The sequence below is a fragment of the Xyrauchen texanus genome, chromosome 43, assembly GCF_025860055.1.
Source record: "Xyrauchen texanus isolate HMW12.3.18 chromosome 43, RBS_HiC_50CHRs, whole genome shotgun sequence".
Lineage (NCBI taxonomy): Eukaryota > Metazoa > Chordata > Actinopteri > Cypriniformes > Catostomidae > Xyrauchen > Xyrauchen texanus.
In genome coordinates this window covers 12,548,961-12,561,490 of record NC_068318.1, presented here as the reverse complement: position 1 = coordinate 12,561,490, position 12,530 = coordinate 12,548,961, and the positions used below count along the sequence as shown (strand labels likewise).

General features: G+C 42.7%; 1 protein-coding gene across 1 annotated transcript in view; it reads right to left on the bottom strand.

Moving 5' to 3' along the window:
- LOC127636083 (serine/threonine-protein phosphatase 2A 55 kDa regulatory subunit B alpha isoform) overlaps nt 1-12,530 on the bottom strand; it is a 1,105,001-nt gene that overhangs the window by 631,584 nt on the left and 460,887 nt on the right. The window lies entirely within an intron of this gene.

Here is a 12,530-nt window from a genome sequence, read left to right as displayed (position 1 = left end):
GCCTTGACATTTAGTTATTTATTTTTTTGTATTTCTTTCTCTCTTTTTTTTTATTAAGGAAGAACAGGGGAAAAAACAGCACAGAGAAAATTGTTCTTTCACATAGATTTGTTTTATATGTAGTGTATTACTTTGTTTAAATGTTTCTTCTTAAAAATACTTAAAACATAAATTAGATGACACAAATTATTGTTGAAGAGCAACAAGTACACAGAGCTACAAACACAAAGCAGAAATATAGCACAATCGTAAACGAATCCTTTTTTTTATTAAAGATGCTGAAACCACCTTTTCACACATAGCACACGGTCATACTCACATGACTGGATTGTGAAAGTTGTCTGTGATACCATGGACTCTGGTATTCAGGCACATCTTTTCAAGGCACTGGTTTCCTCATTAATCTATTCGTCCACTGTTGGGGATAAGCAAATTAAAGCTAGGCTTTATTTTTGTGCTGGCACATTTTCCAAATTATTGATGCTAAGCCTGCCCAGTGCCGCCAAATGAACCATCCTGACAGACATTTACTTACTAGTTACAGTCATCCATTTTTGGAAAGCTCAATAAGTACAGGATAACATTTGCTGCATGACTTTGTAGCATTGATTGAAACAAATTGTATTTATTAAGTCCTTTAGTCCTTGAGTAATATGCTTATTTATGATGATTTATTATGTGAAAGTAATTTTTATAACTTTCACAGATTTATATGGTGGAGTTAACTTCAGATGATGAGTTTCTTAGCAAGTTTTAATTATGTAAATTTTTTACACATTATATGCAACCCATGTCATGCAACATACGCAGTATTTTGGTCGCTGTCATCTTGTCTTTTCTAGGTATGACTTGTTGCAAATAACTTTGATGGAGAATTTTTGGTTTGCTGGATGTTCAACACTTCCAGCTTGGCCACTGCGGGCAGTGGTTCAAATTTCAGTTAGCACATATCGATTACAGCAGCAGAAATTTCAACCACGTGTTGCAGAATTCACAGTAGGATCGGATTGATTTTCAGGGGGGTAGGCAAGGGGGGGTCCTCAAAATACTCCATTCCATATTCTATAATTAATCCCCTTTGAGCCAAAATTTATCCCTCCATTTTAAATAGAGAGGCTATTAACAGCTTTAGGGGATTTGAACCGTGAGATGACAATGCTTGATTAATTTATTGTATGCCTCAGTAGCCCAATGGTGTCATCCCTTTTCAAAGACCCAGCTGTTTCTCAATGTCTTTCTGTGGGGCATTGCTTTGTAATACAGAGCAGAATAGTGTTATCTGATCGTCACAGGAGTAGCTTTATTCGTTTGAGATATTACAGTGGACAATCCCTCGCCTCTTGGAGACCCATCCTGCTTGATAAATAGAACAGAGTTCAGTTTGTTCCGCTATGGGAACCTGCCATAAATCCCCTTCCCACGTGGCAGAAATTTTGGACAATAGCACTTCATTCAAGGGAGCTTGGTCAAAGTGGAACAGAATGCTGTCAATGGCACAACATTTATTCACCAGATTTGGCTCTGTTATCTGTTAAGAGGGATAAGGGAAACCCTGCCGAGGTAATTTCAGAAGGTTCATGCATTTCAAATATTAGAAGGATCCAATAAACCCAAATTTAGCAGGGGACTTTGATAACTTAGCTTTTGATGAAGACATAAGGGAAAGTTGTGGGACAGCAAGGGCAAGTGTTAGCGAGCTGGGGCTCGTGGGTTTTCATAAAGCCCCTATAACAAGTGTCATTATTAGCCATCATGCGGCAGCCCCCACACCTGCCAGTCCAAGCGTCTGCACTAGCCGGTCACGCAGATGGAGAGTGGGCGGCTATTAAATAACGGGAGGTGACAGAGAGGCTATGTGAAGTGCCTGCTAAAGCTGCACCATTTCCATTTTCAATGCTAACCACCAATCTCAAACCAAAACTTTGATTAAACCACCGCCACATGGAATCTTATTAATCATTTTTTTAGCCTACAAGCTTTGTATGGAAAGTTAATTGCTCTGAGTCAGGGAGTAAGTTATGGGGAGTCCAAACAAAAAGATTGTAGGGGGAAAAGTACTTCTTCTTTTTTGCATACAAGTAGGTATTTCAACAGGTTTTCAAACATTTCAATAACATTGAAGAGCACGTATTTTCACCTGTTGTCAAATCATTGCTATTGAATAGTCATGTTCACCTGAAAATGTGACTATAGCAAAAGCACGCTGCTCTAACACTTTCCATTACAATCAGTTTCAGGCAGTATGTTAAAAAAATTAGGTTAACTTTTTACTTCTTATAGATGATATCACTAACCTTAATGTTATTAATACCAGAAAATGTACATCTGCATTCTACTCAAAATAAATGTTGTACTGTAGAATGAACATTTCAGTGGGACAAAATACAGTATGCAATATTATTGGTCATTTCACTTATTTTTTAAATATATGGTCTGCACTTATTTAGCGCCTTTTTAACCTTAGCGGTATTCAAAGCACTTTACACTGTGACTCATTCACCCATTAACACACACATCCATACACCAATGACGGCAGAGCTGCTATGTAAGGTGCTAGCCTGCCATTGGGAGCAACTTGGGGTTCAGTGTCTTGCCCAAGGACACTTTGGCATGTGGAGTCATGTGGGCCAGGAATCGAACCGCCAACCCTGCAATTAGTTGACAACCCGCTCTACCACCTGAGCCACAGCCACCCATTATATAATAAATATAATAAAACTATCACTTTGATTATTAGTTTCTGTCTTCGTATTTTCATTTTATAGGCCCCAGATATAGACCTCCATCTGCTTGAATTCAAGAAACACAAGGTTTGGTCTCACATTCATGACGTCTACGCCTGCTGAATTTATTAACAAAACTGTAAAATCATGCAATGCATCGAAACTACATCAAGCAAATTGAGCAAATATACATTTTAGTTTTGTTATGTATGTTTTTTTGTTTGTTTGTTTCAAAGTCTACATTTTCAAATTATGTCACATGATTTTGGGTGGGGACGGCTGTATTAAGGGAATTAAGTAGGGGTGTGTTCATCCAAAAAAGGCTGAGAAACACTATACTAGAGGAAACTGCTTGAAAACACTTTTTATCCCATCCTCAGAAACTTCTTTTTAGCTTCCCTCTTTGGCAGAGTAAGGCTTAGTAAGATCGAAGATGTAGTCCCCGGCAGTGTAACAAGATCAGGACAGAGTTTATGATCCTGTGGGACTCCCTTCATTCCTGTCAATGATGCGTAACACTTGATCCCTTGGCATTAGACCTCCCTGTTTGAGTTAATACCCTGGGTAAGCTGTTTTATTCTGGCCATAGAGCATAATGCTACTGCGAGTGTATGTTTCTGTTGGGTGATGCCAGGTCGTGGATGCCTGGAGCTGCAGCTGGTCATCGAATCTGCCCTTTCTAATCCTTTGTATCTTTTTTCTTGTCATAAATATATACTGTATATCACTGTTTATAAATCAGCATCCATTACATATAAAACCCTCAGGATTTTTAATGTATCATGGACAGAGGGATCCATCTGGCCATTGGTTTGAATAGCAGGCAGTCTCTGCATGCTCTTCCCACAGATTCACCTCCCATATGGTTATGGTTGTGGCTCTTTGAGAGAGTCCATGCAGTGCTTTGGCTCGGTCAATTCACTAAACCGTCGCACCACTGCTGTGTGTTTCACCGCGAAAACCTGCTTCTTATTCTCTAACCACCCTCTATCAAGTTTAACCAGACACTAAATGAAATAGCACTGTGGCATATTTAAATATTGTCATTGTCATTCTTTTTAGCTCAAACCTGCCTCCTTTCTATGTAAGTTAGGCTTGTTAGAGAATGCACTTTATTTACAAAAGTCTATTTGACTGGCACCACTGCACTAATGCCACCCACGGAAAGCAGATGGAAAATACAATTTTAACTATATTTTTGTGTACATTTTATGTTGATAATGGGATCAGTATTTCATCAAATGATGATCAAATGATGGAGAAAATGATTATAACCTGCAATATATCTAGATCACAGTGGTGGAGTGAAATTCCCCTTTATTTAAATTTGTTTTGGAGAGAAGGGCATCTGTCAATAAATGAACATGACAAGTTATTTGTGTAAGTTTCTTTGTCGAACAATAATGAGATAGAACTCTGAAAATATGCATAAAAATTTATTTTTCTTAGCAAAGGGTGAAAATTTACAACATCACCAAAATGGATTTAGAATGTGTGCAAGTGTGTGCAAGTAAGTGCTTGTGCACGTTTGTGTTTTAACCACTATGTGTGACCTTGCACTCTTAAAATCCACCAAGCAAAAGCCAGAGTCAATTCACCTCCCACTTCTGGTCTTTACCCTATGCTGGAAAAATGTCAGAGTACTGGCTCAACATTGTTTCTACCTAGTGGGTTGCTGGGCAGATTTTTTAATGCACTCATCTAATTTTCGTTTTCCTTTTTAAAAGAAACAAATGTATTAAAGTTATGCAAGATAAATTAGTGCAGCTATTTCAAATGGATTTTAAATGTGTTTTTAATCATTTGTGTCCCACAGGAACAGTCCCGGTTAGAACACACACAGTCCCGCTGGTCATTAATAATAGTGTTATTTGGTGCATTTCTTAAATGTAAGATGAAGTGTGTAGTACATCTGCGGGTCACTCAGCTGTAGCTGTAACGTAAAAGCAAAATAATGAAATTACACAGATGCACACAACTCTAACATAACAGCATAATAATAACATTATGCAGATGCACACAATCTATATCAAATATTTTGTATAGTAAGATAGGTGAAAGCATAAGCTTGCAACAAGTAGATGCTCCCATGGAGGAATAGGTTCAAGTCTGTCCTGCATCTTGAGCCTTTTTTTTTTTTACTTCATTTTTGGAAATGGCTGAATAGTAAAAAAAATGAAAAAGATTTAATTATATATATATTTATTTTTTGGGGTGGAGTTGGGTGGGGGGGCTGTCTAGATTGGGCTTTATTATTGATCTGATTTAAGAGTGAAAAACAACTTCAATAACAGTGTGTTCATACATACATCATACAAAGTGTTTGTTTTCTTTCAGAAGACTTAGTAGGCTATATGACGCACAAGTTGCATGGACAGCTTCTATGACACTTTTGAGGTGCTTTAGAAAGCTTTAAAGTGAGTCTATGTGCCATTGTTGTTAATTAAGCCAATGGGACATTAATTACATTGCCTCTTTTTGAAAGAGAATTTCATTTATTTATTTGTTGATTGACTATTCCTTTCATTGACATAGCAAGCACATTGAAAATTAAGTTTACGCAATTATTGTGGGTAAAAAAGGGTGTTTGTCTAAAATGTTGTGATAGAAAGGACCTATTCACATGTTAAAAAACATTCTGCATACCCTCATGTTGAACAATGTTTTTCCCCCATGGAACAAAATGTCAAAGTGCATGGTGTCAAATGCATGTTTATCACTGGATGTCAAGTTCAGCAAGTTTCTTTTTTTTTTTTTTTTCTTTCATTTAACAATTACTTAGTCTGTTTTTGTTTTTTTTTTTTTGTCCAGCACAAGGGACCCTGGTGTAAATGCAAGCCTATATAGGTTCAGGGGTTAAATTGGGATTTCGGTGGGGAACCCTAAAATCGTCGCAAAGTTTTTTCTTTCAAATGTATACATTTTACTGGGATTCTGCTTTATTGGTAGAATGATTTATCGCATTACTCAACTGTGAAAATACATAATTACATGGGAAATTTTGACAAAAATATTTTATATAATAATTTTATAAAAATCAGGTAGCTGGGACACGTTACATTCTGCTTGCCCTATATTGTTGGTCATCTTACAGAACATGCTACACTTAAATCTAATTATTTTACAATTTTAAAGTAAATGCACACTGTTCTTAACAGGGAACACAAACACCTACACAACTACATTTACTCAAACTGTTATTCTGATTATATCATTTTTAATGAAAAGATTTGCATTCAATTATAAAATAGTTTAATGTTCTTCACTGTGGCATGAAGAATAATTTTTACTAGTAAATAACACTGTTTATTTGCTAGAAAACTTGTTCCCTTTCTGTCACTCACTCGACGTTGTGTCGATGAGTTGACACTAGGGGTCCCCCTTGGGATCCTAGACATCTCTGATCTTTGAGAAAAGGTCAATGAGAATTGGCGTGTGAGAATTGCATGCCACTCCCCCGGACATACAGGTATAAAATGAGTGTCGCTTGCAAACACACACTCAGATTTCTTCTTCGGAGCCGAGTGGACGTATTCACAGAGCTGAATTCCACCTTCAGTTCCATTCATCTCTCTCTCTGAAAGACTGTTGGATCTACGGCGCATTACAGCAGTTCTCCCCATCACACACCTCAAACAGTTGTGTTGAGTAAACATCCCTGGGTGCTTCGACAGCTTCTTATAGATATATATATATATACACACTCACCTAAAGGATTATTAGGAACACCTGTTCAATTTTTCATTAACGCAATTATCTTATCAACCAATCACATGGCAGTTGCTTCAATGCATTTAGGTGTGTGGTCCTGGTCAAGACAATCTCCTGAACTCCAAACTGAATGTCAGAATGGGAAAGAAAGGTGATTTAAGCAATTTTGAACATGGCATGGTTGTTGGTGCCAGACGGGCCGGTCTGAGTATTTCACAATCTGCTCAGTTACTGGGATTTTCACGCACAACCATTTCTAGGGTTTACAAAGAATGGTGTGAAAAGGGAAAAACATCCAGTATGCGGCAGTCCTGTGGGCGAAAATGCCTTGTTGATGCTAGAGGTCAGAGGAGAATGGGCCGACTGATTCAAGCTGATAGAAGAGCAACTTTGCCTGAAATAACCACTCGTTACAACCGAGGTATGCAGCAAAGCATTTGTGAAGCCAAAACACGCACAACCTTGAGGCGGATGGGCTACAACAGCAGAAGACCCCACCGGTACCACTCATCTCCACTACAAATAGGAAAAAGAGGCTACAATTTGCAAGAGCTCACCAAAATTGGACAGTTGAAGACTGGAAAAATGTAGCCTGGTCTGATGAGTCTCGATTTCTGTTGAGACATTCAGATGGTAGAGTCAGAATTTGGCGTAAACAGAATGAGAACATGGATCCATCATGCCTTGTTACCACTGTGCAGGCTGGTGGTGGTGGTGTAATGGTGTGGGGGATGTTTTCTTGGCACACTTTAGGCCCCTTAGTGCCAATTGGGCATCGTTTAAATGCCACGGCCTACCTGAGCATTGTTTCTGACCATGTCCATCCCTTTATGGCCACCACGTACCCATCCTCTGATGGCTACTTCCAGCAGGATAATGCACCATGTCACAAAGCTCGAATCATTTCAAATTGGTTTCTTGAACATGACAATGAGTTCACTGTACTAAAATGGCCCCCACAGTCACCAGATCTCAACCCAATAGAGCATCTTTGGGATGTGGTGGAACGGGAGCTTCGTGCCCTGGATGTGCATCCCACAAATCTCCATCAACTGCAAGATGCTATCCTATCAATATGGGCCAACATTTCTAAAGAATGCTTTCAGCACCTTGTTGAATCAATGCCACGTAGAATTAAGGCAGTTCTGAAGGCGAAAGGGGGTCAAACACAGTATTAGTATGGTGTTCCTAATAATCCTTTAGGTGAGTGTATATCACAAGGAGACAGGTAAGTGCTTTGATGTCTATAGACTCAGCACAGCCACAAGTGGCACCTCAACCTCTAACCTGTAGCGAGGCCCCGCCCGCTGGGTTATCCGACACGGTTGTTCCCCCTTGCGTGGGGCTTGGGGGTGTGGCTCGCGCTCCCCAACCCCCCGTGATGGCAGATCAGGACTGTCTGACTCGGCTACGCAATTGAGTTCGCTAAGCCCCGCCCAGTTCCAGCGGCATCCGCTTCACTACGGTGAGAGACAAGACTGCCGTTGCTCTGTGTCCGGAGATTGCCTCCCTCATACAGAAGGATGTGATAGAGCCTGTCCCTCCAGCCGAGGTCAAGAAGGGATCTTACAGCCCCTATTTCATCGTACCCAAAACAGGTGGTGGGTTGCGGCCAAACTCCTGTCCAAGATGCTGACGCAGAAACACATCTTAGCGAGCATCCGGCATCAAGGTTGGTTTGCAGCGTTAGACCGGAAGGACGCGTACTTCCATACCAGTATGAGGTCCTCCCACTCGGTCTGTCCCTGTCACCTTGCACCTTCACGAAGTTCGCAAAGGCAGACCTTTAAGGGAAGTGGGCATCCGCATTCTAAACTATCTCGATGACTGGCTACTTCTAGCTCACTCGTGGGACACGTTGTGTGCGCACAGGGACCTAGTGCTCAGGCACCTCAGCCAGCTGGGGCTTCGGGTCAACTGGGAAAAGAGCAAGCTCTCTCCGGTTCAGAGCATCTCTTTCTCAGTATGGAGTTAGACTCTGTCTCAGTGACAGCACGCCTCACCAACGAGTGCACGCAGCTAGAGCTGAACGGTCTGCGTACACTCAGACAGAATGCAACGGTTCCACTGAATTTCAGAGGCTCTTGGGGCATGTGGCATCCTGAGCGATGGTTACGCTGCTCGGGTTGATGCATATGAGACCACCTAAGCACTGGCCTCAGACCCCGGACTTGGTTCTCGAACCTCATGCTCCTCACAACAGCCCCCGGCAAATTCTGAGGAATGACCTTCTTTCTCAGGGACGGGGCACAATCCGGCACCCGCGACCGGACCTCTGGAATCTCCATCTCTGGGACGTGGAAGACTTAAGTGGCCTACCACTAATGGTGGTATACACAGTCACTCAGGCCAGGGCCCCCTTAATTAGGTGCCTGTTGACCTGAAGTAGCGTATGTTCGCTAAGTGGTGTTCTTCCCGATGCGAAGACCACCAGAGATGTGCAGTCGGATCAGTGCTTTCCTTTCTGCAGGAGAGGTTGGAGGGACGGCTGTCCCCCTCCACCTTAAATATGTGTAGCCGCTACATTGGTACATCACAATGCAGTGGAAGGTAAGTGTTTGGGGAAGCATGACTTGTTCCTCAGGTTCCTGAGATACGAGAACCCAAGATCGTGACTCTTTCCCTTGTGGGACCTCTCCATGGTCTTTCGGGGATCTCCCTTCGAGCCCCTTGAGTCAGCTGAGTTAAAGGCGCTCTCCTTAAAGACTGCCCTCCTGACGCCGCTCACCCCCATCAAGAGGGTAGGCGACCTGCAGGCGTTCTCTGTCAGCGAACCATGCCTGGAGTTTGGTCCGGTTTACTCTTGCATCATCTGAGACCCCGACTGGTCCACATGCCCAAGGATCCCACAACCCCTTTCAGGGATCAGGTGGTGAACCTGCAAGCGCTGCTCCAGGAGGAGGCCGACCCAGCCTTAGCGTTGCTGTGTCCGGTGCATGCTCTTCTACTCATCTACTTGGATCATACGCAGAGCTTTAGAAGTTCCGAGCAGCTCTTTGTCTGCTTCAGTGGACAGCGGAAAGGAAGCAATGTCTCCAAACAGAGGATCACTCACTGGGTTATCGACACCATCACCATGACATACCATGCCCAGCATATGCCGCCCCCTGCTGGCCTGCGAGCCCACTCTACCAGGGGTGTTGCAGCTTCTTGGGCGTTGTCCCGCGGCGCCTCTCTAGCAGACATCTGTAGAGCTGCAGGCTTGGCAACACCTAATACCATTGCAAGGTTTTATAACCTCAGGGTTGAGCCAGTTTCATCCTGTGTGTTATCAGTTAAGTTCGGGTCAGCTGGTCAGGTGTACCGCTTGCGCATAGCGCCGTTCCCCTCCCTTGAGGTGAAGACGTGCACTCTTTTACCAGCAGAATTCACAAAAAAGTGAGAACCCTGGATGTTCTTCCTCCTTAGCCCAGTGGCTGTCGAGTCTTCAGAGAGGCTCGCCACTGCCCCAGTATTTACCTTTACATTTATGCATTTGGCAGACACTTTTATCCAACGCGATTTACAGTGCACTTTACAGGGACAATCCCCCCGGAGCAACCTGGAGTTAAGTGCCTTGCTCAAGGGCCCAACAGTGGCATCTTGGTGGTGCTGGGGCTTGAACCCCCGACCTTTTGGTCAGTAACCCTGAGCCTCAACCACTGAGCCACCACTGCCAGTATGTGCGTCACTTAGGCCCCCGTACTGAGGTAAGTGCTCCACATGTGCTGGTTGTTTCCTTAGGTAACTCCGTGTGATGTATATTCCGCAAAATGTTTTCCCCACTGGTAAACCACATCTTCCTTGGGTAGAGGGCCCTCTGTCTCCACACAACGTGCTTCCGCTCCAACACGGTAAATCCATGTGTTGTATTCCACTTAGAAGTCACCACCCCTCTCGGGGTCGGATGTGGTCTCCGCGGTGTCCTCCTCTTTGGAGGGACACCCCCCAATGTGGACCTTATATGGCCCCCAGCTGAACAATTGTTCCTTTTTTGGATAGAACAATAGAGAGAAGGCTACAGCTGGGCCAGCCATTCCTTAAACTTCTGAGCAGTTAGCCGGTCCTCGAGGTGTAGGGGACCGCTTCATGCCTGCCAGTGTGTTGGGGGTAGTTACGCGATAGCTTGCTGCGCTGGCTACAAGGCACACAGATTTCTGCCCCTCTCACACCGTCTCACACAGTCTGCGTAACCTGGTTCAGCTCTTGTGGCGGTTTCCATTGGGACAATAGTGTCAACTCATCGACACAACATTGAGTGAGTGACAGATAGGGAACGTCGCGGTTACTGATGTAACCTCCACTCCCTGATGGAGTGAACGAGACATTTTGTCCCTCTTGCCACAACACTGAACCAACCGTTGAAATGGTTCAGTCTTTGGTATTTGGCTCGGCTCCTCAGTGCAAAACCTGAGTGTGTGTTTGCAAGCGACACTCCTTTTATATCCGTATGTCCAGGGGAGGGGCATGCACATCCCACACGCCAATTCTAATTGGCCTTTTCTCAAAGATCAGAGATGTCTGGGCTCCCAAGGGTGATCCCTATTGTCAACTCATCGACACAACGTCTCGTTCCCTCCATCAGGGAGTGGAGGTTACATCAGTAACCATGCTGTTTCTTTTCCCAAAGAAACAAAAAGCACACAAAATAAAAATAAATGCTAAATCCAGCATATACATTAATATAAAAATAACAGTGAAACCTTTTACACAGTGTTGGTCAAGTGGTTTTTTGATCTCAAGCTTAATGATCTATTGATCTATGTTGATGTCAATTTGGATGCAAGTGATCCTGTATTCAAAACCCTTTAGTGTATACATCTTTTTAAAAAAACTAAGCAAACTTGCTACTGCATATCAGTGGATCTAAGAAATGGGTGAACAGTGGATTCCATATTATGTGATTTCTTTGAAACAGAGATCGTACCAAGGCACGATACAGAAGCAGATCTCTGGTCTTGATGTGGGTGCGGGTTGTCTTGTGCTGCTCTTGAATATGCTACATGCCTCTATCAGCGTCTGCAACTGACTAGAGCGAAGCATAGAGAACTTGAAAAAAATGTTAACAGTACTAAATAATGTGTAACATGTATCACACAAAACCTGCATCTGAGAATACAATAAAAGGAATGAAATGACAAACTGATTTTTTTGGAATCGATGGTGCTGAAATGGGATTTGAACCTGGGTCCCCTTGAATGCTGAACAAAAACAACAGACTAACAATTACATATGTGAAGAACCACCAAGTAATTAAAACTGTTTTCTTATGTAAACTTGGGCAGAAATTGAAACAGGACAGCAAATGGTGCCCCCTCAAAAACATAGGTGCATAATGCCCCACACCAGTAAGATCATGAAATGAACAATTTATTTGACACATGCTGCTCTCACGCTTTGTAGACTTTACTTGGCAACAGTAAACTCTTAAATTATTCTGTCTGCATGTTTTCATCTTGACAGAAAAACTGGAGCCAAACCAAACATACCCCCTCATGATTCAGGGCTGTAAAAAAGCAAACCATTTACATCAAATCATTTGAGCCAGTGAGATCTTGTTAACATGCAAAGTCTACTTAGTCCAGTCACGATTCCATCCTGATTAATTCGTCACTCTAAAAGGAAGGAAAAGAGAGAGAGAGAAAAAAAGAAGAGACAAATAGAAGGGGGGGGTGTTCTGACTGGAGATGTGACCCATGAAGAGGAGACCGGTCACGTGATGGGCCACTACTGCTCTGGAGATATGTATGGTAACATTGTCCTCCTAGAAGAACAAACCTGGGAAGGACAAGAGAGGACGGTTGTCCCTCGGAATTCTGACAAACAGGCCGTTAGTTTCTAGAACAGTCTTCTTCTATGTTAAGGATGAAGGTTTTGGAGGTCGTGGCCTAACAGACAATGATTAATGACCTGGTGTGGTGTTTGTGAGTGGATTTTCAGTCAGCTGTACTCCTATGTCTCTCTCACTCACTGGCTTTTCCCTTCTTTCCATCAATCTGTCAGAGCTTTTTGCATGTATAGTAGTGGTTCTCAAACTTTTTTTGAAGAACGCCCCACCCTACTTCATTCCCTTACCCCATTTTTGTAATTATAAATACTATACCTACTCTAAACACA